The sequence below is a fragment of the Opisthocomus hoazin genome, chromosome 1, assembly GCF_030867145.1.
Source record: "Opisthocomus hoazin isolate bOpiHoa1 chromosome 1, bOpiHoa1.hap1, whole genome shotgun sequence".
Taxonomy (NCBI): domain Eukaryota; kingdom Metazoa; phylum Chordata; class Aves; order Opisthocomiformes; family Opisthocomidae; genus Opisthocomus; species Opisthocomus hoazin.
In genome coordinates this window covers 103,944,425-103,967,951 of record NC_134414.1, presented here as the reverse complement: position 1 = coordinate 103,967,951, position 23,527 = coordinate 103,944,425, and positions in this window count along the sequence as shown.

Here is a 23,527-nt window from a genome sequence, read left to right as displayed (position 1 = left end):
CCACAGAGTGTGCTGCCCCGCTAAGTGAGAGCACTCCTATTGAAACAGAGTAGTTCTAAATTTGAGCAGAATTTTGCCTGGCTGTAAGACCCTACCATTAGTGCAGCAGCAAAGGTTTAGCTTATGTGATCCATTGGATACAACAAGAGTCTGTTCAGCTCAATAAGCTGGAACAAAAATCTTTTCTACACAGTAAGCATCTCCTGCAGGACTCTTTCCCGGAGCACTCTTCACTCTGCTGCTCCAAAACTCCACTTCCGTGAATGTTTTTGAAGATGGAGAGCAAAGCAGTGTGGTCACTTGTCCCCACCACTCCTTGATTCGGATTGCTGCATGCACTCCTCCTACCCAGTGATAGTCCACTGTGTCTGGGTCACATATAATTCAGAAATTTACAGGGAACAAGTTAATTGCTCTTTAAGCTCAATGGACACCATTATAAATAATACTTCAGTGGAAATTGGTCATTAACTTGAACTCACAAATACTCTTAGTAGCCATAGCATTTAGCTATTGGTATTTTGGTACAGAATAGCATTGGAAAGCTGCTTTTCTATGCCCCTAGTCCAATTTCTGGTACGTAACTAGATTTCTGGGTAAAGGACTTCTACATTTTGCAAAAGGTCATACTGGTTGATCTTAGAGGTTATATATATGCCTTTTAAATACATCAAAAATTTCAGCATAATCATTTGCATTCTGCTTTTGATTTGAGTGAATCTATAAGGAGTAAAAATCTTCGATTTGTCTTTTTGCTGCTGAAATATCAGTTACCAGATCCTGATATTAAAAAAAATCCATTAGGTTGCAATTCACTAGTGAAACTATGAATTATCTTTGCAATCTTTGAGTCTGATGAACATAACCATTAGCTTTTTATTACATATGAGTCTCTTAACTGTTGCTCAATTTGCTCAGAAATATATAATGTGTTTATCAAAAGGATAAGCTACTTTACTATAAATATTTTTCTAGTTTTTAGTAGTTACAATCCTGAACTGCTTGAAAGTGACTGGACTAGAGATTTTCCTATTGATTTCAGTGGAGCTATGTCATTTACAAAAGCTGAGCTCTTTTCTTCAGGATGAAATGCAAAGCAGTAGCTTCTGTCTGATACCTTGCATGCTCAGCAGAAACTGCTATTTTGACTATCTGAGTCTGTTTCGTGGAGTTCTGGTGTCTTAATAAAAGCACTCTTGTAACTTATAGTTGACTTGTGTACCGTTGTATTTTCCTTGTATGATTTAGTCACAGGTATTAAGACGTGCATTGTGTGGATCTGGCAGCTTCTGAAAAATTGTTCAAGTATAAACATAGTATTCAAACATCACTCAGAACATAATACATGACCTTATCCAAAAACCAATTGACTGCAATTACCAACAACTACATATGTACGCTTACTAAGGGTCTCTTTTTCAATATTACGAAGGGAAAAAGTATTTTTAGTTTCATGCTTTGCAGCACAGACAACCAAAAGAGTATTCAGCATTCCCAATCCAATAATAGTATTGCAGCAACATGGTGATGCAATCTGAAACTAGTGTCATACCAGCCTCCCTGGGAATTTGATTTGTGCCGTTCTGATGGCTGCTCCAAGGGCAACATATTGAGCTCACCCTCAATGAAGTTTGCCCTGAGGTCATCAGTGGACTTGTCTGGACCCAAGCATGAAAAGCAGGGATGAGCACCAGCACTTGCTCCAAATGCTCCCTTTCTCATCCCTGTTCAAACATGTTGCAGAACTGCCACCCATTTTCTTTATTTGTCATTTTTTTTCTGTTCTATGTATCAGTGGCTAGCAGCCACTGTTTTCTTAGTGCTGTGTCCCTTTGCACCTCCTTTTCATGCTGAGGCACAGAACAGATTTTCTGGTTGAGGTATCACAGAGTTACAGAAGGGTTTGGGTTGGAAGGAATCCTTAAAGTTCAGCTAACTTGTCTGTCTTCTAAGCCCGTTTTATATATTGAAAGACTGTAATAAGGTCTCCCCAGAGCCTTCTCTTCTCCAGGCTGAACAGCCCCAACTCTCTCAGCCTTTCTTCACAGGAGAGGAACTCCAGCCCTTGGATCATTTTTGTGGCCCTCCTCTGGACCCACTCCAGCAGGTCCATGTCTTTCCTGTGCTGAGGGCTCCAGAGGTGGATGCAGGACCACAGATGGGGTCTGACCAGAGCAGAGTAGAGCGGCAGAATCACCTCCTTTGGCCTGCTGGCCACGCCGCTTTTGATGCAACCCAGGATACAACTGGCTTTCTAGGCTGCAAGCACACATTGCTGGCTCACGTCCCCTTTTTCATCAACCAATATCCCCAAGTCCTCTGCAGAGCTGCACTCAATCTGTTCGTACCCCACTCTGTATTGATACTGGGGATTGTCACAGCCCAGGTGCAGGACCTTGCACTTGGCCTTGTTGGACTTCATGAGGTTCACATGGGCCCCCAATCCTCAAGCCTGTCAAGGTCCCTCTGGATGGCATCCCTTCCCTCTAGTGAATCAGCTGCACCACTCATCTTGGTGTCATCTGCAGAATTGCTTGAGGGGGCCCTCAGTCCCGCCATCTATGTCAATGATGAAGAAATTAAGTTGTATTGGTCCCAGCACTGACCCCTGTGAGACACCACTCATTACTGGTTTCCACTCAGACATTGAGCCATTGGCTGTAACTCCTTGGACACAGCCATCCAGCCAATTACTTATCCATCTAACAGTCCATCCATAAAACCCATATCTCTCCAATTTAGCGGCAAGAATACTGTGGGGGACTGTATCAAAGGCCTTGCATGTAAGTCCAGGTAGATGACATCTGTAGCTCTTCCCTTGTCCACTGATGCAGCCACTGAACTGTAGAAGGCCACTAGATTAGTCAGGCATGATTTTTGCTTAGTGAAGCCATGCTGGCTGTCTCTAATCATCTCTCTGTCTTCCCTGTGTTTCAACATATCTTCCTGAAGAATCTGTTCCATGATCTTGCTGGGCACACAAAGGTCCTCTTTTTTACCCTTTTTAAAAATGGGTGTGATATTTCTCTTTCTCCAGTCACTGGGGATGTCACCTGACTGCCGTGACTTTTCAAATATGGTGGAGAGTGGCCTGGCAACTACATCAGCCAATTCCCTCAGGACCCTGGGATGCATCTTACTGCAAAAAAATTGTTGAGTACCTCAAAGTCCTCCATGAAGGGTTGTCACTAGTTGTCCTGTCTTATTTATGGGGGGGGGGGGGGTACTTTTTATTTCATCTACCTTTTCTGACCAACGTACCTGTAGAACCCCTTCTTATTATTCTTCACATCCCTTGCCAAAATCAGCTCCAACTGTGCCATATCTTTCCTTATCGCATCTCTACACATCCAGACAGCATCCCTATATTCCTTGTGGGATACAGGTCCCTGGTTCTACTGTCTGTGCATTTCCTTCTTCCACTTCAGTTTGACCAGGGGGCACTTACTCAGCCATGCTGGTGTCTTGCCTTCCCTTCCTGATTTCTAACACACGGGGATCGAGAGCTCTTGTGTTTTAAGAAATAAGTCCTGAAAGAACTGCCAGCTCTGTTCAGCTTCTTTATCTCTGAGGGCAGTTTCCCAGAGGTCCCATACGCTAGTTCCTTAAACAACTGAAAGTTTGCTCTCCTATAATTCAGTGTCCTGACTCTACTCTTCACCTGGCCTGTATGCCTCAAGATTGTGGATTCCACCAGGTCATGATCACTGCAGCCCAGGCTGCTGCAAAGCTTGACATGTCTATTTAGTTTATCCATGTTGGTGAGAAACACATCTAGTAACGCTTCTCCTCTGGTTGAGCTGTCTATCACCCAGATTATGAAATTATCCTCAGTGCACTCCAAGAATCTCTTGGACTGCTTACAGCTTGCTTTGCTGCTTTTCCACCAGATGTTAAGGTGATTGAAGTCTCCCAGCAGGATCAGAGCTGCAAGTGTGAAGTAAGAATGCCTTGATCAGGTGGCCTGTTGTAAACACAAACCACAGGGTTTCCTGTGTTGGCTTGGCCCCTAATTTTTACCCATAAGCTCTGAACCTGTTAATCGTTGTTTTTCACAGGCAATTCTATGCAATCATTCAATTTTTTTACACAGAGGGCAGCCGCCTCAGCCCTCCTCCCTTGCCAGTCCCTTCTGAACAATTTATAGGCGTCAATTGCAGTGCTCCAGTCACACGATTCATTCCACTGCGTTTCAGTGATAGCGACTAGCTCATAGCTTGCTAACTGCACAGTGGCTTCCGACTCCTCCTGTTTGTTACCCATGCTGTGTGCATTGGTATAGAGGCACGTAAGTTGTGCTATTTACCATGTCACCTTTCTGGAGGAACACATCCTAATTCTTCTGAGGCATTTCACAGGTGTTTCCTGTGAATGAGGAAATGTATGAGGTGCATAGGATCCCTCTGTCCCCACTGTTTCACCTCATCTGCTGCTCAGACAAGGTTTGATGGCTTTGGAGGGCTCGTTTTACACTGCTGTGGTCAGTTCCCCACGTCAGCTGTTGGGCAATTTCACCAAACAGGTAGTTCTGAGACCAAGGAGAAATCTTCTAGAGAAGCAGCACTGACCACCTCCCCCTTCTATTCTGGAGTTGCCCACCTTTTGTTCTGGTTGCACTGGCTCTAGATAATTATTTGAGACCTTGGCTGAAAAATGTATAGAAATAAAATCTGAAGGTTTAGTTTTGACCTCTTGCATTGTTTCCCAAGAAGCACTTTAGATCAGTGGTTTGCATGTCTAACGTCCCTATTGTTCACTGAGAATACAGCACTGCTGACACCTGATTCAAAACACTCATTATTCCTTTCTCTCATACTATAATGTGGCCAAACTCTGGTCCCAGAAGGCTTGGGAAAAAAGCTGAGATAACTGGAAAATTTCCTTGTCCATTAAAATAGAAGGAACTGACTTTTTAATTACTGCTTGGGAAATTTTCTTGTAGGCTGCGGAAGGAAACAAAGGAACTGAAAATGTTTAACTGCAATTGATCTAAAAACATGATGTTGGCTAGAATCTGGTAGAAAGCCTAGAGCACAGAGCCGCCTAATGGCTTCTTTGTTTTGCTCCATGATATCCACTCTGCCTGGGGGTCTGTCCTACAGGGCTTGTGGCAAACCTGCAACTGAGCAGTATCCTCTCCATGGAGGTGCTGCCTTTCTTCAAGATCCCTCCCTTTTTTTTCATATTTCTCTTATGTCCTTGCTCTCTTGTGATCCTGGCAGGCCCACTGCAGACAGTACTTCAGCAGAGCTTTCAGGGAATCTCTGCCTGTTTCTTTAACTCCTCTCCCTCTGGCTGTGTGGACAACGGCCACCTTGTGCTAAAGACACTCTTGGGTACATAATCTGGATGTGACACTGTCTTCCAGGGGGTAACAAAGGAGATATGTCAGTGCAGCACCTTTTCACATGCAGCAGATTCCTCTGAAAGTGCTCTCTGCCTCTTCTGTCGTTCTTACCCAAAACAGAGATTTTTCATCTGCAATTCGCAGAAAGAAGAGTTTCAAAGACTTAATATAGACATAAAGACTTGTACACTACAAATAATCATAACACAAGCATAAAAGAGGAAAAGAGAAAAAGCCAGAACGTCTGGAGATGGCAAGGAAAAGAGCAGTAAAGGGTGAAAACAATGAAGTTCAAATGCTGTATGCAAGTGTTAGTGATAAACCACTGATGTCGTGCTTACAATGGATCCCTAAATGTCCCCTCACACTATTCTCTTTAAATCAGCTGGTGCTCAGGTCTACCTGTAATGAAGGCTATAGAAGTATTGGAATGGTTAGAGTAAATGCATTTTGCTGCCTAGAAAAAGAATTTGTTCAAATAACAACTTTCAGGAATTAAAAAATATAGTAGTTTTATCAACATACCTTTGTGTGTGTTTGGGTGTGTGTTATACAAAATTCAACGTGTTTAGGAATACTGCAAGTATACCATGCAGAGAGCTTGATTTGATCCCACTTTCGTCCTTTTTTCTCTCCCTGTCCTTTCAGAGAAAGTATTAGTAGAAGTGTTTTTTCCTACACAAGTTTCTCACATCATAGAAAAATATTTGACAACTTCTGGAGAACTGCAAGTATATGTAGGACAGATGAAGTTATAAACTTTATTTAAAGAGCGATTTTCTCCTTTTCCTGCTTTATTATGGAAATAATCCATTTCAAAAGAGAAGTCGCGTTTCTCTTCCATGATCTTTCTGTTTAATCCTGTAAAGAACATAATCTTTTGACAATTCCTTTTCTTTGACTATTTTGTGTCTGCTTTTGCCACGGATAACTGTGAGGAGGATCAGAACCTCAGGACAATGAGAAGAGAAAATATGCCCCAGTTAGTTTATTGACAGTTCAGTGACTATATGGCACCTTGCTACATGGGACATTTTACTCTTTCCTCTCCTGGATGGAGCTTTTGGGAAAATCCAAGAGAAAAATAGGAAAGGTTGATGTAAGCATTGAGGAATGTTGGGGAACTCCAAATGTGGTGGCATTATGAAACTACTTTCACTGATATTTGGAAATGGAAGAGGCACGGTGCAGTAGGTTATGGGATAGCAGTATTCTTATCAGGCCAGTGCAAATCCATCCCAAAGTACCAAGAAACCTTTCTCTTTCCAGGATTCTGAAGGTGACTCTGAATTCCCAGAAGAGACTGCCTTTCTGACAGATAGTTGGGTAGAATTACCTTTCAGGTAAAATCTTTCCAGCAAACAATATCACTATGTCCTTGGGAATGTGCTGGCAGCTAATAACGCTATTGACAGTGTGGGTTCTTCATGGCTTATGTTCAGTAATGCTTAAACTCTTCAAAACCACCCAGGAAATATCTGACTGCCTCTTATACTGCCTAGAGGTTTAATATGAAATGCCAGCCACAAACAATGCTCCCATTTATTAGCTGCTTTGGCATCAGGCAATTTGACAGGTTGAGGGAAGCGCTTCACATCAATATTCTTAACAAATATGGCTATTACTAGTACATGGAGATAGAAAGGTCTGTGTTTGTTCTAGTGCCAACCTTGAGAGACTAATTATTGTTTTATATTAATAGCTTTCTTAAGCTTAGTCTAGCATATTTGTGCACTGTATCAAACCAAGCTTGCATTAATAATATGTCTAAGTAAAATCTCAGGGAAAGTTTTACTGCATTTTCCCTGCAAACGTAGCCTTGACTAATACACTCAGCACAACTGGATGAGTTAATGTTTTGTACCTGTTTTCTTTGTGCTTTCTTTTGACGACACATGGTAGTGCCTTTGGCCTCTGCTTTGCTAGAAGATGATTTCACGGTTGCAAGAAGCAGCTTTTCACAGCTGTGCCCTTCTATGCACCTGTTTTGAATGTAAGATGCACAGAGGGATTTGAATGGGCATAGACTGGGAGTCTGGCAGCTGACACAACATCTTGCTCTGAAAATGGAGGGAGAAAACCCCAATTTGCTTCACAGAGCAGCGCCTTGCCAGACAAGACGAGTGGTTTGGTGCTAATCACCGGGGAAGTAGCAGAAGGACAAGGAGATGGGCTAACAGCAGCTTGCCTGACATGGGCCATACCCTGGCCAGGCTGGCCAAGGGGCTGCTCCCCCTCGCCGCTGTGTCTGGATGAAAACCAGGGGCTGGCACTGGCAGATGATTCGCACCACGCTGATGTCCCTGCCTATGACCTCACCCCAGCCTGTCACCCTCCCCAGAAGCGTTGCTGGCAGTGGCACAGCTGCCCTCCTGCCTCCTGAGCCACCACTCGCCTTCCAGCCCTGCCCTGAGTGCTGATGGCTGTCAATGGCCGTCGATGGCCTTGGGGTCCAGCCCTGAGCCCTGAGCCCAGGGTGGCCCGTCCTCCTCAGATGGCGCAGGAGGAGCCTGGCCCCAACGAGGGCCACTCATGACAGCAGCAGGGGTCAGTGTCCCTGCTGAGCTCTGCCCTCGGCTGTTCCCACAGCCACCAGCCATCCGGCCTTCTGCAGGGGCTGGGACTGCTTCCTCCTTCCCAGCCCGGGGCCCAGAGGCTGCTGCAGCATCCTGGAGATCCCCAGCTGAGGGTCAGCCATTCAGTCGCTGACCCCTGCCCATGCTCAGCTGGCAGCTGAAAGGAGAGGGCAACCTCTCCTCTGCCTTCCCACGTGGATGCTGCTTTCCCTCCTGCCAGCTGCTTTGGGGTTGTGTTTTTTGCCCGAGCCCTGCCATCGCTTTGCCGTGCGCAGGTGCCAGAGGCAGGGGAGCCCCCAAGGTGGGCAGAGAGTGTGGGTGAGCCACCAGGGAGCGGTGAGCCCGGGCAGGTGGCGCTGCCATCTTGCTTGGAGGGTATCTGCTCACCGTGGTGGGGAGGTGGGCGGGAAGCGCCTACGGGGCCCGGACCACGAGATGTGAGGGGCTGCCAGCCTGGGGCAGGGCAGACACAAAGGGGTCTTTTTTGTGTCCCCTCTGGGGACCTAGGAAGACTTTTTTGGGGACCTCCCCCCTTGTAGGAGGCAGGCTCGAGGGAGGAGAAGCGTAGCGAGGGTTTTGTAGCAGGAGTCGTCCGCTCGCTGAGAGGCAGGGACGGGGAGAGACCCGACACCGAAGGCAGGGGGGAGGCAGCTGTGGAGGTCTGTGAGGTTCCCACTGGACTTGGGGGTTTCTCTTTTCAACAAAGCTGCACCCCGTCAGGGCCGTGTCCACAGAAACGTGGAATTTACAGTGTGGGATTCTGCATGGGATTTTATATCTTACATCCCCTTACTTTGATATCAGCTTCTTCATTCCAGGGACAGATTTTACCAATGCTTGTTATGATGTAGCAGAAGATGTGGGCTGCCCAGGTTTCTGGCGGTGTTGTCACAAGCCCTAAAATATAGGTATGAAACCCTGGCAGGATAAATTGCAGCATACCACCCCTGGCAGGTCTTAAACACCCTCTTCGGTCCCTTCAGAGGAAAACACAAGAAGCTGATGTGCTGAGCAGGGCCCAGAGCCTGCAGCCAAGTAATATGAAGAAACTGGTGTGATATCCTGCCTTTCTCTGCAGCTTGGTTATCTGTGTCAGCACTTCGCATGAGGATCCTCTGCCCACTTGGCATGCAGACCCTGGAGACCCTAATTGAAGGCAGGCACCTCTCTTTTCACAGAAAGTGCCCAGACAAGGAGGAGGAGATGGTGATGGTGGTTCTAATCACTGTAACTAATCCGACTTGCAGGATATTTTAGTAAGCATGTTTAAAAGAAGTTAGCAAGGGGACAACTCTGAGGCTGCATTGACTGAAAGTTGCAGTTAAAGATAGGTGGGGCTGTTACAGTAGTAACCTTGAATTAGTACGATAAATGTCTTCAGCTGAAAAAGGCTGGTGTGGAAAGCATTTAAATTTCCCCTTTATATCAGCAGGGGCATAAACAAGCCCTAAAGCTCCTCTTTTATGTTTAATTCTTGCCCTACTGTGTAACACTGCGAAGTCAGTTGCCTCCTTTGCTTTTACAGATTTCATAGTTACAAAACCAGTAGAGACAACTGTACTACACATGCTAAGGTAAGCCAGTGATGAGTTATGCCTGGAGAAAGTGCTTTTGTCATATTACTTCCCTGCCACATGATTTTGTAGTGATGGATTTTCCTTCCCAGCTGAAGGCGGAAGCTGTTCTCTATCTGAAAGGAAAGTACTGTTTTATTCTCACTGTAGTATTTCATTCTGTAGTGAGAGCTTTCTAGTGACTTGGCACATTATTGATATTTATCTGCTAAGCAGAAGATGTATAACAAACTGTTGAAAGTAGTTTGAAACCATGCCCTAAATATATCAATCAATGCTTGCTTTAACTTTATTTCCCAAATATAGGATATGGATGGTGGGTAAACGAATTAATGTAAATATTGTAACATTTAATATTAAGCAAAGCAGACTTTTGTTGGAGAAGCTGATCTTCCCATTTCTAACCAAGTTACTCTTTGCATTACATTTAACAAACACCAAGGCTGAATATGGAAGAATTCTTGTACTTACAAGAAAGCTGCACACCTACTAAAAGCTCTGCCTGCTAGATACATGTATACTTATTAGAAAGGGACTATGTCTCTGCCTTGTTTTTGTATGGCCTGGAAAAAAGGGGTGCAATCTTAATGAGATGTTTGCTAATTAATTCTGAAAGACATGGAAGAAGACTGTCAAAATCAGTGCCAATTGCCTCTAAAGCTCACGTGGTAATTGCTGACAGGGAAACTGAGTGTTCTTATAAGCTTTAAAGTAACTTGGATCCTAGAAAATACTTCTCCCCTGTACATATTTCTGTATTGCTGAGTAGGTGCTAGATATAGATGCTAAGAATACCATGTTACCATATTGTTTACAGGCAAACAAAAAAAATTGGTTTTACTATTGTGAACACATTGAATATTTTCAATAGCAAGTACTTAAAAGATTAAATTTTCTGGCAGATTTTAAAGCTTAATGACTTGGAATGTCTTGGCAGGGTGCATTTATTACTGCATAATATGTCATATGCTTTTGTATGGCAGATATATGTAAATTCTCAATGTGTGGATTTAGCTGGCAAAAGGATTTGCAGAGCCATGCACAAGAAACTCATTATTGATAATCCATGCGTGATACAGAGGTCACACACAAAACATGTAAGCAGCTTTTTTCCTAGCTGCCTGATCTATACCTTTTAGGTCTGTGCCAGTGGTTCTGACCTCAGAAAAGAAATTTCTCACTCATTCCTCCACACCTTTCTTTACTTCTCCCTTTAAAATAGCAACAGATATCATAATTTTGTTGTTAGAGGTTTGTTACTTCTTGCTGTGTACTTTCACCTGATAAATAGGTAATATCTATTGTGGCTTTCTCTTTTTTTGTCCTGTGCCAAATGGCACATTCTATACAATGCCATACAGACCAAAGGCCATATCACTTCTCTACAGAACTGGATCCTGAGGCATTTCTATGCTTCTTCAAATGGGAATTGCTTCTGTAATACAGATCCTGTTCTATAGCTTTAAGTCACCCAAATGACTCTTCTCTTACTGCAACCAGTGACACTATTTGAGTGTTTATAGTCATATGGGTTGAAATCAAAGAGGAAATTCAGCCATCTGTGGTACAGAGTATGACCTCTGGTAGAAGAATGCAGCGACTGCTGTGATCTGGATGTCCACAAATCCATGGGCCCTGACGGAATGCACCCACGAGTGCTGAGGGAGCTGGCAGATGTCATTGCTGAGCCACTCTCCATCATCTTTGAGAGGTCCTGGAGGACAGGAGAGGTGCCCGAGGACTGGAGAAAGGCCAATGTCAGTCCAATCTTCAAAAAGGGCAAGAAGGAGGACCCAGGGAACTACAGGCCGGTCAGCCTCACCTCCATCCTGGGAGAGATGATGGAGCAGCTTATCCTGGAGGCCATCATGAAGCAAGTGGAAGAAAAGAAGTTTATCAGGAGTAGTCAGCATGGATTCACCAAGGGGAAATCATGCCTGATCAATCTGATAGCTTTCTACAATGACATGACTGGCTGGGTAGACGAAGGGAGAGCCGTGGATGTTATCTACCTCAACTTCAGCAAGGCTTTCGACACAGTGTCCCATGATATCGTCCTAGGGAAGCTGAGGAAGTGTGGGCTGGATGAGTGGTCGGTGAAGTGGATAGAGAACTGGCTGAATGGCAGAACTCAGAGGGTTGTCATCAGCGGCGCTGAGTCTAGTTGGAGGCTGGTAACAAGTGGTGTCCCCCAGGGGTCAGTACTGGGCCCAGTCTTGTTTAACTTCTTCATCAACGACCTGGATGAAGAGTTAGAATGTACCCTCAGCAAGTTTGCTGATGACACCAAACTGGGAGGTGTGGTAGATACACCAGAAGGCTGTGCTGCCATTCAGCATGACCTGGATAGGCTGTAAAGTTGGGCAGAGAGGAACCTGATGAGGTTCAACAAAGGCAAATGCAGGGTCCTGCACCTGGGGAGGAACAATCCCATGCACCAGTACAGGCCTGGGGCAGACCTGCTGGAGAGCACCTCTGCGGAGAGGGACCTGGGTGTCCTGGTGGACAACAGGTTAACCATGAGCCAGCAGTGGGCCCTGGCTGCCAAGAAAGCCAATGGGATCCTGGGGTGCATCAAGAAGAGTGTGGCCAGCAGGTCGAGGGAGGTTCTCCTTCCCCTCTACACTGCCCTAGTGAGGCCTCATCTGGAGTACTGTGTCCAGTTCTGGGCTCCCCAGTTCAAGAAAGATGAAGAGCTACTGGAGAGAGTCCAGCGGAGGGCTACGAGGATGATGAGGGGACTGGAACATCTCCCCTGTGAGGAGAGGTTGAGGGAACTGGGCTTGTTCAGCCTGAAGAAGAGAAGGCTGCGAGGGGACCTAATAAATGCTTACAAATATCTGAAGGGTGGGTGTCAGGAGAATGGGGCCAAGCTCTTTTCAGTGGTGCCCAGCGACAGGACATGGGGCAATGGGCACAAACTGAAGCATAGGAAGTTCCGTCTAAACATGAGGAAGAACTTCTTCCCTCTGAGGGTGACGGAGCACTAGAACAGGCTGCCCAGAGAGGTTGTGGAGTCTCCTTCTCTGGAGATATTCAAGACCCGCCTGGACAAGGTCCTGTGCAGCTTGCTGTAGGTGACCCTGCTTCGGCAGGAGGGTTGGACTAGATGACCCACAGAGGTCCCTTCCAACCCCTACTATTCTGTGATTCTGTGACTATGAAATAGTGGAGTTCAGGATCCTGCGTGGAGGAAGCAGGGCAATAAGTAGGATCAAAACCTTGGACTTCCAGAAAGCTAACTTTGCCTCTTCAAGGAGCTACTTGGAGGAATCCCATGGGCCAGGGCTCTCGAAGGCAGGGGGGTCTGAGAGTGCTGGTCACTGTTTAAACATCACTTCCTCCATGCTCAGGAACAGTGCATCCCCTTGAGCAAGAAATCTAGAAAAGGAGGCAGGGGACCAGCATGGTTGAACAAGGAGATTCTAGCGGAGCTCAGGTGGAAGAGAAAGGTCCATGGAATGTGGAAAGAGGGGCAGGCCACTCGGGAAGAATACAGGAATGTTGCCAGAGCATGCAGAGATGCAACAAGGAAGGCCAAGGCCCACCTGGAATTGAATCTGGCAAGGGATGTCAGAAACAACAAGAAGGGTTTCTTCAAGTACATTAGTAGTAAAAGGAAGACTAGGGACAATGTGGAGCCGCTGCTGAATGAGGTGGGTGTCCTGGTGACGGAGGATGCAGAGAAGACAGAGCTAGTGAATACCTTCTTTGATTCAGTCTTCAGTGTCAAGGCATGGCCTCAGGAATCCCAGGCCCTGGAGGCAAGAGAGGAATCCTACAGAGAGGATGACTTTCCCTTGGTCGAGGAGGACTGTGTGAGGGATTGCTTAAGCAATCTGGACGCCCACAAATCCATGGGCCCCGATAGAATGCACCCACGAGTGCTGAGGGAGCTGGCAGATGTCATTGCTGAGCCACTCTCCATCTTTGAAAGGTCCTGAAGGACAGGAGAGGTGCCTAAGGACTGGAGAAAGTCCAGTGTCACTCCAATCTTCAAAAAGGGCAAGAAGGAGGACCCAGGGAACTACAGGCCGGTCAGCCTCACCTCCATCCTGGGAAAGATGATGGAGCAGCTCATTCTAGAGGCCATCATGAAGCAAGTGGAGGAAAAGAAGGTTATCAGGAGTAGTCAGCATGGATTCACCAAGGGGAAATCATGCCTGACCAATCCGATAGCTTTCCACGATGGCATGACTGGCTGGGTAGATGAGGGGAGAGCAGTGGATGTTGTCTACCTCGACTTCAGCAAGGCTTTCGACACAGTCTCCCATAACATCCTCCTAGGGAAGCTGAGGAAGTGTGGGCTGGATGAGTGGTCGGTGAGGTGGATAGAGAACTGTCTGAATGGCAGAACTCAGAGGGTTGTCATCAGCGACACTGAGTCTAGTTGGAGGCCTGTAAGTAGTGGTGTCCCCCACGGGTCAGTACTGGGCCCAGTCTTGTTCAACTTCTTCATCAACAACCTGGATGAAGAGTTAGAATGTACCCTCAGCAAGTTTGCTGACGACACCAAACTGGGAGGAGTGGTGGATACACTATCAGGCTGTGTTGCCATTCAGTGAGACCTGGACAGGCTGGAGAGTTGAGCAGAGAGGAACCTGATGAAATTCAAGAAGGGGAAGTGCAGGGTCCTGCACCTGGGGAGGAACAATCCCATGCACCAGTACAGGCTTGGGGCAGACCTGCTGGAGAGCAGCTCTGTGGAGAGGGACCTGGGTGTCCTAGTGGACGACAGGTTAACCATGAGCCAGCAGTGTGCCCTGGTTGCCAAGAAGGCCAATGGGATCCTGGGATGCATCAAGAAGAGTGTGGCCAGCAGGTCGAGGGAGGTTCTCCTTCCCCTCTACACTGCCCTAGTGAGGCCCCATCTGGAGTACTGTGTCTAGTTCTGGGGTCCCCACTTCAAGAAAGATGAGGAGCTACTGGAGAGAGTCCAGCGGAGGGCTACGAGGATGATGAGGGGACTGGAGCATCTCTCCTACGAGGAAAGGCTGAGGGAGCTGGCCTTGTTCAGCCTGAAGAAGAGAAGGCTGCCAAGGGACCTTACAAATGCTTATAAATTCTTAAGGGTGGGTGTCAGGAGGATGGGGCCAAACTCTTCTCAGTGGTGCCCAGCAACAGGACAAGGGGCAATGGGCACAAACTGAAGCACAGGAAGTTTGAACATGAGGAAGAACTTCTTCCCTCTGAGGGTGATAGAGCCCTGGAACAGGCTGCCCAGGGAGGTTGTGGAATCTCCTTCTCTGGAGATATTCAAGACCCGCCTGGACAAGGTCCTGTTCAGCCTGCTGTAGGAGACCCTGCTTCGACAGGGGGGTTGGACTAGATGACCCACAGAAGTCCCTTCCAACCTCTGACATTCTGTGATTATGTAAGTGAAGGCCCAAATTTTGGAGGGCAGGGGTAGTGTGAGCCTCCCTTCATGTAGCTTTGCCTCTGCTGTGCTCTTGAATGTATTTCCTGCACTTCTGCCCATCACCTCTCTGGAAAGCAGTCCATGGCCTAAAGAGGGTTTGAGGTCTGATGTGGGTGTGCAATATTTTATCTCTTCCAACTACTGCATTCATGTGTGCAGAAAAGCATGTATTTTGCATGTTCCTGTATTTATACGCAAGAAAACATCTATTCATCACTGATCTTTAGAGATGACAAAATGACTCATTTTATAGTTCCACTTCTCTGTTGATAACCATCTGGTAAAGCTGTTAACTGTTTACTCACATTGTTAAAGGGAATTTCCCCAGGTTAGGAGAACAAGCCAAGGAAAAGTGTGTGAGCCAAGATCAAGATTAGGTTTGTCGTTAGTTCTGTCCTGCATCTGTTTATTTTTTTCCAGTTTTGACCAGTTAGAAGCTGGACAGAAACTTTCTTAATTAAAACTGGAATGCATTTATAGTTCCGCCTTTTTGAGGTATCTTGCCATGTGATTGCATCACTATTGAAAACTGTTTTTTCATTCTTGATTCAGAACTCTCCCCTTTCCCCTCTTCCCCACTTTCTTTTGGGATGGACAGACTCCTCTACCCCTTCAGCCAAAAACAGTTTGACTGAACATACTTTGAAAAACTAGAATACTGAGCTTCTGGCAAAGCTGGAGTCTAGCAGGTAAACTCACACACCAGCCAAATGAACCCACTTCTGGTGGCAAAAGCCCACAGTTTGGGTGGTAAACCTCACCAGAATGCTCCGTGCTTTTGTTCTCTCATCTACAGAGAGAAGCTTTGAGAAGAGAAGGTTTTACTTAGTTGGAGAAGGGGAGAAAATCTTTGGGATGTTAAGGGAGTTTGGGGAGCCAGTTAAAATGAATCAAATCTCCGGATTCATGGCGTAAGAGTGGGTCCTTTCTGGGATACTATGACAGGATGTCTTTGAACAAATAACTTAGCAGAGGGAAAACCAGCCTAGAAATGAAATCTGCTTTTACAGTCAGAAAATGAACCTCTAAACCTGCCTCCCACTATATCTGGATTGGCAGCAATATTAATAACTATTAATTCCAAGTGATAGGAGTCAAATATAGTTTGGGTAGGTGTTGCTTCCCCATGCTAGTAAGCAGGAAACAAGTAAACCAGAAGCCTGTCTATAGATACAGACAGCTAATCGTCCGTTAAGGAATAAATTTATATGCAAACAGGGACAAAAATAGGCATGGACTAAGCAGTGCCAGTGTGGATTAAACTATCTGTTTTAACACGTCAAATTAAATAGACAGTTTCTGAACAAATAAAGAAGAAATATGAGTACATATTTATAAGTTAGATTAATGCATGCACTGACTGATCCAGAAAAAATGAGAATTCTTTTTGCTGAGTCATACCAATCTTTCTGCTGTTGACATCTCTTCTCATAGGCTCTTTGTGTGAGTAGGCGTGACTTCCACACCAATGTCAGTCACAGGTGAACATGGGGGAGAAGGAAGGAAGTGGGAGTGGATGCTACATAAACATGTCCAGTTGGAGAATAATGGTGTCTGGGAAGCAGTAGAGGCCACAGAGTTGTTTCTGAATAGCAATCACCCATTTCCCAGAAATTTTGACAGTCTTAGTGAAGACACCCACTAAGGCTCCCTGCCTTCCCGAAACACAAAAATGCCCCTTTTCAATATGCTGGTGTTGTCATCTTTCTTTGTACTGGAGTAGTAAAAGGAGAAGCCTCCTTTCCAGGATGCACTCAGACTAGAATTAGTGAGCTGTATGTCAAAGGGCAGAAGCTTTTCCGTCTTAAGGCACCTTCATGTTCATCTAACCACACTTGCACTGTAGACTACCCAAGTACATCTCCCTTGGTTAAAAAAGGGGCATCTTGCGTTGATGTCACTTGCCACTACAAGAACAAAGCACAGACCAGGCCAATGTCTTCCAGCAGCACGTGATGACACAGTTTCCATCTCCCTTTCCCTGCCTGAAGCACCCAAACCAAAGCACTGTCTGCAGAGCTGTGAGGAAAGCACCTTGGGACAGTGTGTGAATGTATTATACTCAGATTTAACTTATTGGTAGACTGTTGAGAGGACTCTCTTTGGTACCTGTTGATCAAGGACACTCTCAAGCCCCAAAATGTCATGTCCATGGCCTATCAGCAGCCTTGGTAACACTTTGCTGGACTTGCTTCAGTCTAACAATATTTCTTGTGTGCTGGGGAGTTCCTAAACTGAACACAAGACTCCTACTATGGCCTCAACTTCCAATTAGAGGAAACAGTTGCATGTCTCAACTGCCCAGTCCATACATCCCCAGACTGGATACAGGGATGCTGTAGAAGAAATTGTCAAAAGCCTTGCCAAGGCCTAGATTAATGATATCTGCTCTTCTTCCCCGTCTACAGAGCCAGATGTTTCATCATTCAGGCTAGTCGGGCACAGTTTGTGATCAGTAAATCCATGCTGGCTGTTCCAAATCACTTTCTTTTCCTTCCTGTGTCTGGAAGATAAGATTTACAGGGGAATTTTCTTCATAAACTTCCCAGGAACTGAAATACAGCTGGCCAGCCTGACGTTCTCTGGATTCTTTTTCTTGCTATTTTTGAAAAAGAGCCTCACATTTGTGATTTTAAGTCTTAGCAGCTCAAAACTGCTAATCTGGGACTGTCCCAACACCACCTTCACCTGCCCTCTTTATGTAATTGATTGGATGAGCTAGGACAGTGTAACAACAGCACACTGCAATTCACTACTCCCAAAGGAGTGTTATTTACTGGAAGGAAGAGGCGCAGTGTAGGTACAGAATATCAGGTAACTCCTTTCTCAAAGAACCCACATCTGAAGGACTGGTGATACATTAGGGCAGGGAAAGGGTAGAGATATAAGATATTGGTGAAGCTGGTCAAGGGCACTGAAGATGGACCTGGGATGAGCATTCAGCAAAGGTGTGTGCATACCCGTAGCATACTCCAGCGCGATTGTGACTCCTTCACTGTCTCCAGTGAGGTTGCTACTCACTAAGAGAGGTTGCCACACAGGCCTGAGACTTCTCAGGCAAGTGCTGAAGTTTGTGTGCGAGTATGTCAGCCCAGACCACAGTATGTCTAGCGTGCAGACTTCTGTTCCAGAGAGTTGCAGAGCTCCTTCCTAAACGCTTAGTCTGCTGAGCCTCTTTGCCAGCCTGACCTTGTGGAAGCCTGTTGTGCTGCTTACTTAAGCCTAGAGATTGTTTTGCCCCATTTACCAAGAGATCTGCTAGTCCTGGGAACTGGTCTGGTTACCTATCCCCTGCAACCCGCTATGACAGTGACCCAAAGAACAACTTCCTGCCCGCGTGTGCAGAGATGAGGAGAAAGGGTTTTACAGAACAATATTTTGGAGAGGGAAAGGATGCTTTTAAGTGTCCGAACATCAGAGTACAAAACAAAGTGCTTATAATGTGACTAGAGTGAAGACAAATTTTAGCACTTGGGCATAGCTTCCGGGTTTCATTCTAGTACAATACTGTGATACCTTTTAGCCAGGTGACTGGTCTCTGGCAATACTTAGGAGGGAAGAGATAGAGAAAGACTTTGTCTTGCCTCGCTATCCTTTTCTAGAGAACACACACCATCTGAATATGCCTGTGGGGCATGTTTTGTCCCTAGTCTAGATCTACCCTGTTGTGCTTCGAGGACTTGGGCTGTGACTGAGCCATGGTTTCTTCCCAAACTTCCTCTCAGGTAACGTAGTCTTGGTCATCTCCTTTCTTCCTTGTGCACCTTATGCCAACAAAGTGCAGTCAGCCACAACATGCCACCGTAGTAATGGGCTATGGTAAAAGGCCTCAACAATCCTGCTGTCAAACTACGCCATGAGGAACTTACACGTGTTGGCTCCAAGAGCAAGAGGAAGAGAATGTACTGAAGAAAAGACAAACACAGATCTGCAAAGATAAGATCAGAACTGGCACCTACATTTTATTTTTTCTTTAAATGAATGCAGGTTCTGACCTTTATAAGTTAATTTTATAGATTTGACATTAAGTTTCAGGTAGGGTTGCTAGTTTGGACAACCCCTACAGGGAAGATTGGAGTCAGGTTTATAAAAATACTTTCACTCGGCCAACAGATCCTACAGTTAACTAAGAAACTCCAAAGAAGTATTCTCCAAGAGTACTTCTATTACTGTATATCACTATAGGGTAAGTGGAGGTTAGAGGGCAGTTTTAACTCCACTGATAGCACTGCAAAGTAAGCTGTACTTCAGGATTACACAATGAAGGAGAGGCTCCTTCCTTGGCTTGTCTCCCCATTCCCTTTCACCTCACCCACTGGTGTAATTTTCCCCACCCCTTTTTCTTAGCGGAGCTGAACAGAGAGCTGTCAGCAGCTTGTTGCAAAACTAATTCAGAATCATCTGGCTTGTGCAGCCAGTTTTCATTTCTTGAGACTGAGTTCACAGTTCCTTTTATGTCTTCAACAGTAGCTAGAACAAAAGGTTGATAGAAATGCTGAACAAATGTTTTTATTAATTTGTGTTACAGTAGAGCAAGGAGACCAGACTAGTTGTGGAGTCACTGTGCTTGGTACTGACACTTTGTAGGACATGACTGTGCCTTCTCCAAAGAGGTTTCAGTATAAAAAGTGACAGTGGAAGAAATCAGCAGTATGTGAAACACTCAATCAGTAATCTAAAAAAGATTTATGTATATTTTTAAGCCGTACAAGAATATGTCTCCCATACAGTAATAAGTATGACATCATAGAAAAGGAAGTTACTTATCAACAGCTAGTGTTCTCTGTGGTTTCTATTTCGTATGTGAAAATAGTTATATATTTCCTATGTACTTGTATCCTGTAAGGACAGATACGCCATAAAGATCTTAGTACTGAGGCTTTTTCATTTCATCAATTTCTGGGCCCACTTCCCCTTATGTTCCACAGAAAGGGGCATACACCACCCTCCACCCAATGTATTTTACCCACTGTGGTTTCCTTTTGCCTGCAGGAAACTGTTGATCAGAGAGGCAGATAGTGGAGAATGAGTAGTGTATGTGCACATGGACAATGCATCTTGAAGGATTCTAGTTATTGGTAGGTAACCTTTTCTTTCTTCTTGAGGGAACATTTATGACTCATTCACACTATAGGTACAGCACTCTCTTTTTAATCAATCTGGAGAGGAGGACTGCATCTCAGAGTCTTCAGTCAAACGCAATTGCAAGAACTTTCCATCAAATGTTAAGTCACATTGATGTAGCTCTGAAATAGTGCACTACTGCGTAAGGTGAACTAAAAGCCGAAGTGTCTGTGCTACACTTGTACATGAATGCAAGCTTCTACAGGGAGGCCACAGAAATGTCCTGACCTCTTCTGCAATGTGCCATGATTGCTGATTATTGATCCAACTTTGTGATTTTATAGCAAGTGAGTCTATCATTCAGTCTGACTTTCTGAATATAGACATTAGTATCAGCACGGACACAAACAGCCATGGAGATCCTCAGGTGGGTTTCTGTTGACTGACCAAAGGACAATGCTCTTCTAACATCCAAGCCCAGCAGTGATGCCTTGGCTCTGGATGCACAAACCAGTGAACTGGCTGGCTCAGGTGCAACTTTTGGAACTTAAAGAGGATCTTCAAGGAAACCTTGTCTTGAAAGATGACTATTACAGGGATCCGCCATCAAAATCTGGATATTCCCTACTTTCCTTCCTGGAGATATAAATGCCAGAAAATCTGCTTCATGAAGAGAGAAAAAAAAAAAATCCAAGAGTAGCTAAGTGCTCTCTGAAACTTAGGAGCTCTCATTTTAATCCCGCCTTAATCCTACCCTTTGGGAAGACTTCGCTGAGAGTGAACCAATGTCAGACACTTCAGTGATCAGTCTTCCTGCGCAGGGGCAGAGCTCACATACTGATAGATTTGTCGTGGTGTCATACGTTGTGATCTGATAATGGGAATCTAGGGCCTTGTCTCTACCCATATCTGATCAGTTAGAAATGAGTCTCGAGTGAAACTTTTATGTCAGGCAATGTCCCACAAAGAATTCCTCTGTCCACTCTTAATGGTTCGTATCAGGACTAACAGGAATGCCAGCCTCATCTTACATAAAATGCCTGAGAGAAACAGAATCTAGTACATACCGTAACACGGTTTCTGTGTTGTCAGTCATTTAATGAAATGTCCAAAACTTGAATGCATTCAGTGGAATGGCTGGTTTCACACCAAGACTGTAACATATAAATCATAAGGTAGTGTTGTGGCTTTCTTCTCAAAATCAAACAGAGGATTTTCTTAATATTGGCATAGAGTAATATTCCTGAAGTTTCTCTATTTCTGTTCACCTACCAAACAGTAAGAATTTCTACCTACAGCTCTCCCTGACTTGGATTCCTATTGTAGGAGTAAATAAACAGGATGCATAGCCTCATGCATGTTGTTTAATCACTTAAATTTGTTTGGCTTTTATGCTTTCTTCAGAGAAATAGAAATTTTTCAAAGTGTTTGAAATTTCAACATACCAGTCTTTCACCTCTTGTAGTGCCAATCGCTCTGCTGTGCTTGTTCACTTGAAGACTATCCTTGGCAGGAGTGGACAGATTTCTAGTCTCTAAGTAGTGGTGCTCATAGTCTCAAGACTTTTTGTGTAAGTACTTTGAGCCAGAAGTCTAACCACTCAGTTTCTCTGTTGATAAAATCAGGGAAATTAAGTTTAGAGAAACTCTTGGGGCAGATGCATTACAAAATATAGCCGAACTTTGTTTGTCAAACGTTCTGAAAATCTCAAATGTCAGGTGCTATAGAGACATAGACTTTAAGGTTGTGTTTCACAATCCCGAGGCATTGAAGTCAAACGACTTTGCCAATGTCAGCACTGGCTTGGAGGGCTTAGAGTTTGGTCTGCTAATTGTTAATATTTTTAATGATTTTAATATTGTTTTATTTGTTAGTGATCATAGATACTCTTATCCTGTGCACTCCACATTTGAAATGTCTTCGTGATTCAGCTTTGTGCTGTTGAACTGTAACCAGCAGTACCTGCTTTATTGTAAACACATGCTTCTGGCCTTTCCTCCTTACTTAAACACTCCAGTGCCTTGCTAAGCTGTGATCCTCACTATCAGCAATGTTTTGCCATGCAGGTTACTCAGATCCCTGAAGTGGCTATGGCATTATCAGTAAACGAGTATGACTTTTCAAAGTCATAGCGATAACAGTGAGCACAGGGCATTCAGTATTTCTGCTAAACTACCTGTGTTTCAAAAAACAGCAAAGCGCTTAATTATTTGAGAGATTCAAGAGGAGGAGTGTATCCATAACTAGATTAGAAAACATAATCTGAATAAAAGTTTCAGGTATTGTGCCTGATATTCGGTTTGCACTTTCTCAGGCTTCTTTCCTTTGCAGGACTCAGATAGGATTTTGAAGAACTTTTTTGAAAGAATCTACACTTTAGGATGGTTAGCTAAATTTTCTTAGAATAAGATCCCTTTACTGCATCAAGAGTTTGTGGGAATGTCCTTGTTAGATAAAGTTGGCATCTTATTGTATGTGTATTTTGAAAGCTGTGGACAGTTAAGGCTGGCAGAATAGAAGGTCTCAGAAGTCAGACGGCAGGATAGAAATTTATTAAATTAGTATCCCTCTGGAGAGCAATTCAGACCAAATTAAAGAATGTGAGGAAAGAAAAGAGCATTCTAAAGAACTGAGACACAAAGAAATAACAGCAGGGAACAAATCTTAGTCATTGATCTCCCGCTGGAGTCTACAAAGGAAGCTAACAACAAGGAAACAAAGCCTTCCATTATATTCCATCCTGAAACTGAACAAAACACGAATATGTCTCCTATTCCCCTCCCATTAATTCTGGCAGGCTGTAGAAGAGTAATCTGCATTCTGCAGCTAAGCCCGGCTGTTGCCATATCTGACTTGCAAAATGGTTCCTCACAAATAATGTTGGAGCAGGCATGGATAGCTGAAGCCTAGCTGCCTTTGCCCTGCAGTTATATTAACCTAGAAAGCAGCTTGATGGGTTTGAGGTGCCTCAGGACAACATTACAGGCAAGTCAAAAGTAATTCCTTAAACTAAATTGTCCTTCATGAACTTATGCAGAGCACTAAAAATATTGGCTATCCTGGTTATGATGGTAGCAAGCCAAGGCTGTTTGAGCTATCTATACCCTATTCACAAATGTGGCTGACTTCTTGTTCCCACAGCTGTGTTGCGTAGAGTCATTTTTTGTGTAGCTCTAGAGTACAAAAAGGGATTGTGCTGCCACGCCAGGTACTTTGAGCAGTCATTACAGGCAATTTATTTTTTTTTCAAAATCCACAAAGCTTGGGACTGTTATTTCATAGTGAGTAAAAAAGCAGCTAGAAGAATTCAGTAAGCCACATACTCATGGAATTAACTTTGTCACTAATTGTAGTAACTGGTATTGACATTCTGTTGTGGTGTTGAGAATAGGCAGAGGGGTAGGAGAGTCGTATTGTATCTTTATATAGATGTTGTGCACACTTTCAGTGTAGTGTGTGCTATAATGCATATGATACAAATAATTGTATAATTATGTGAATCACTTATTATCTCATTTTTGCATATACTCACTCCTTCTTTGAAGAT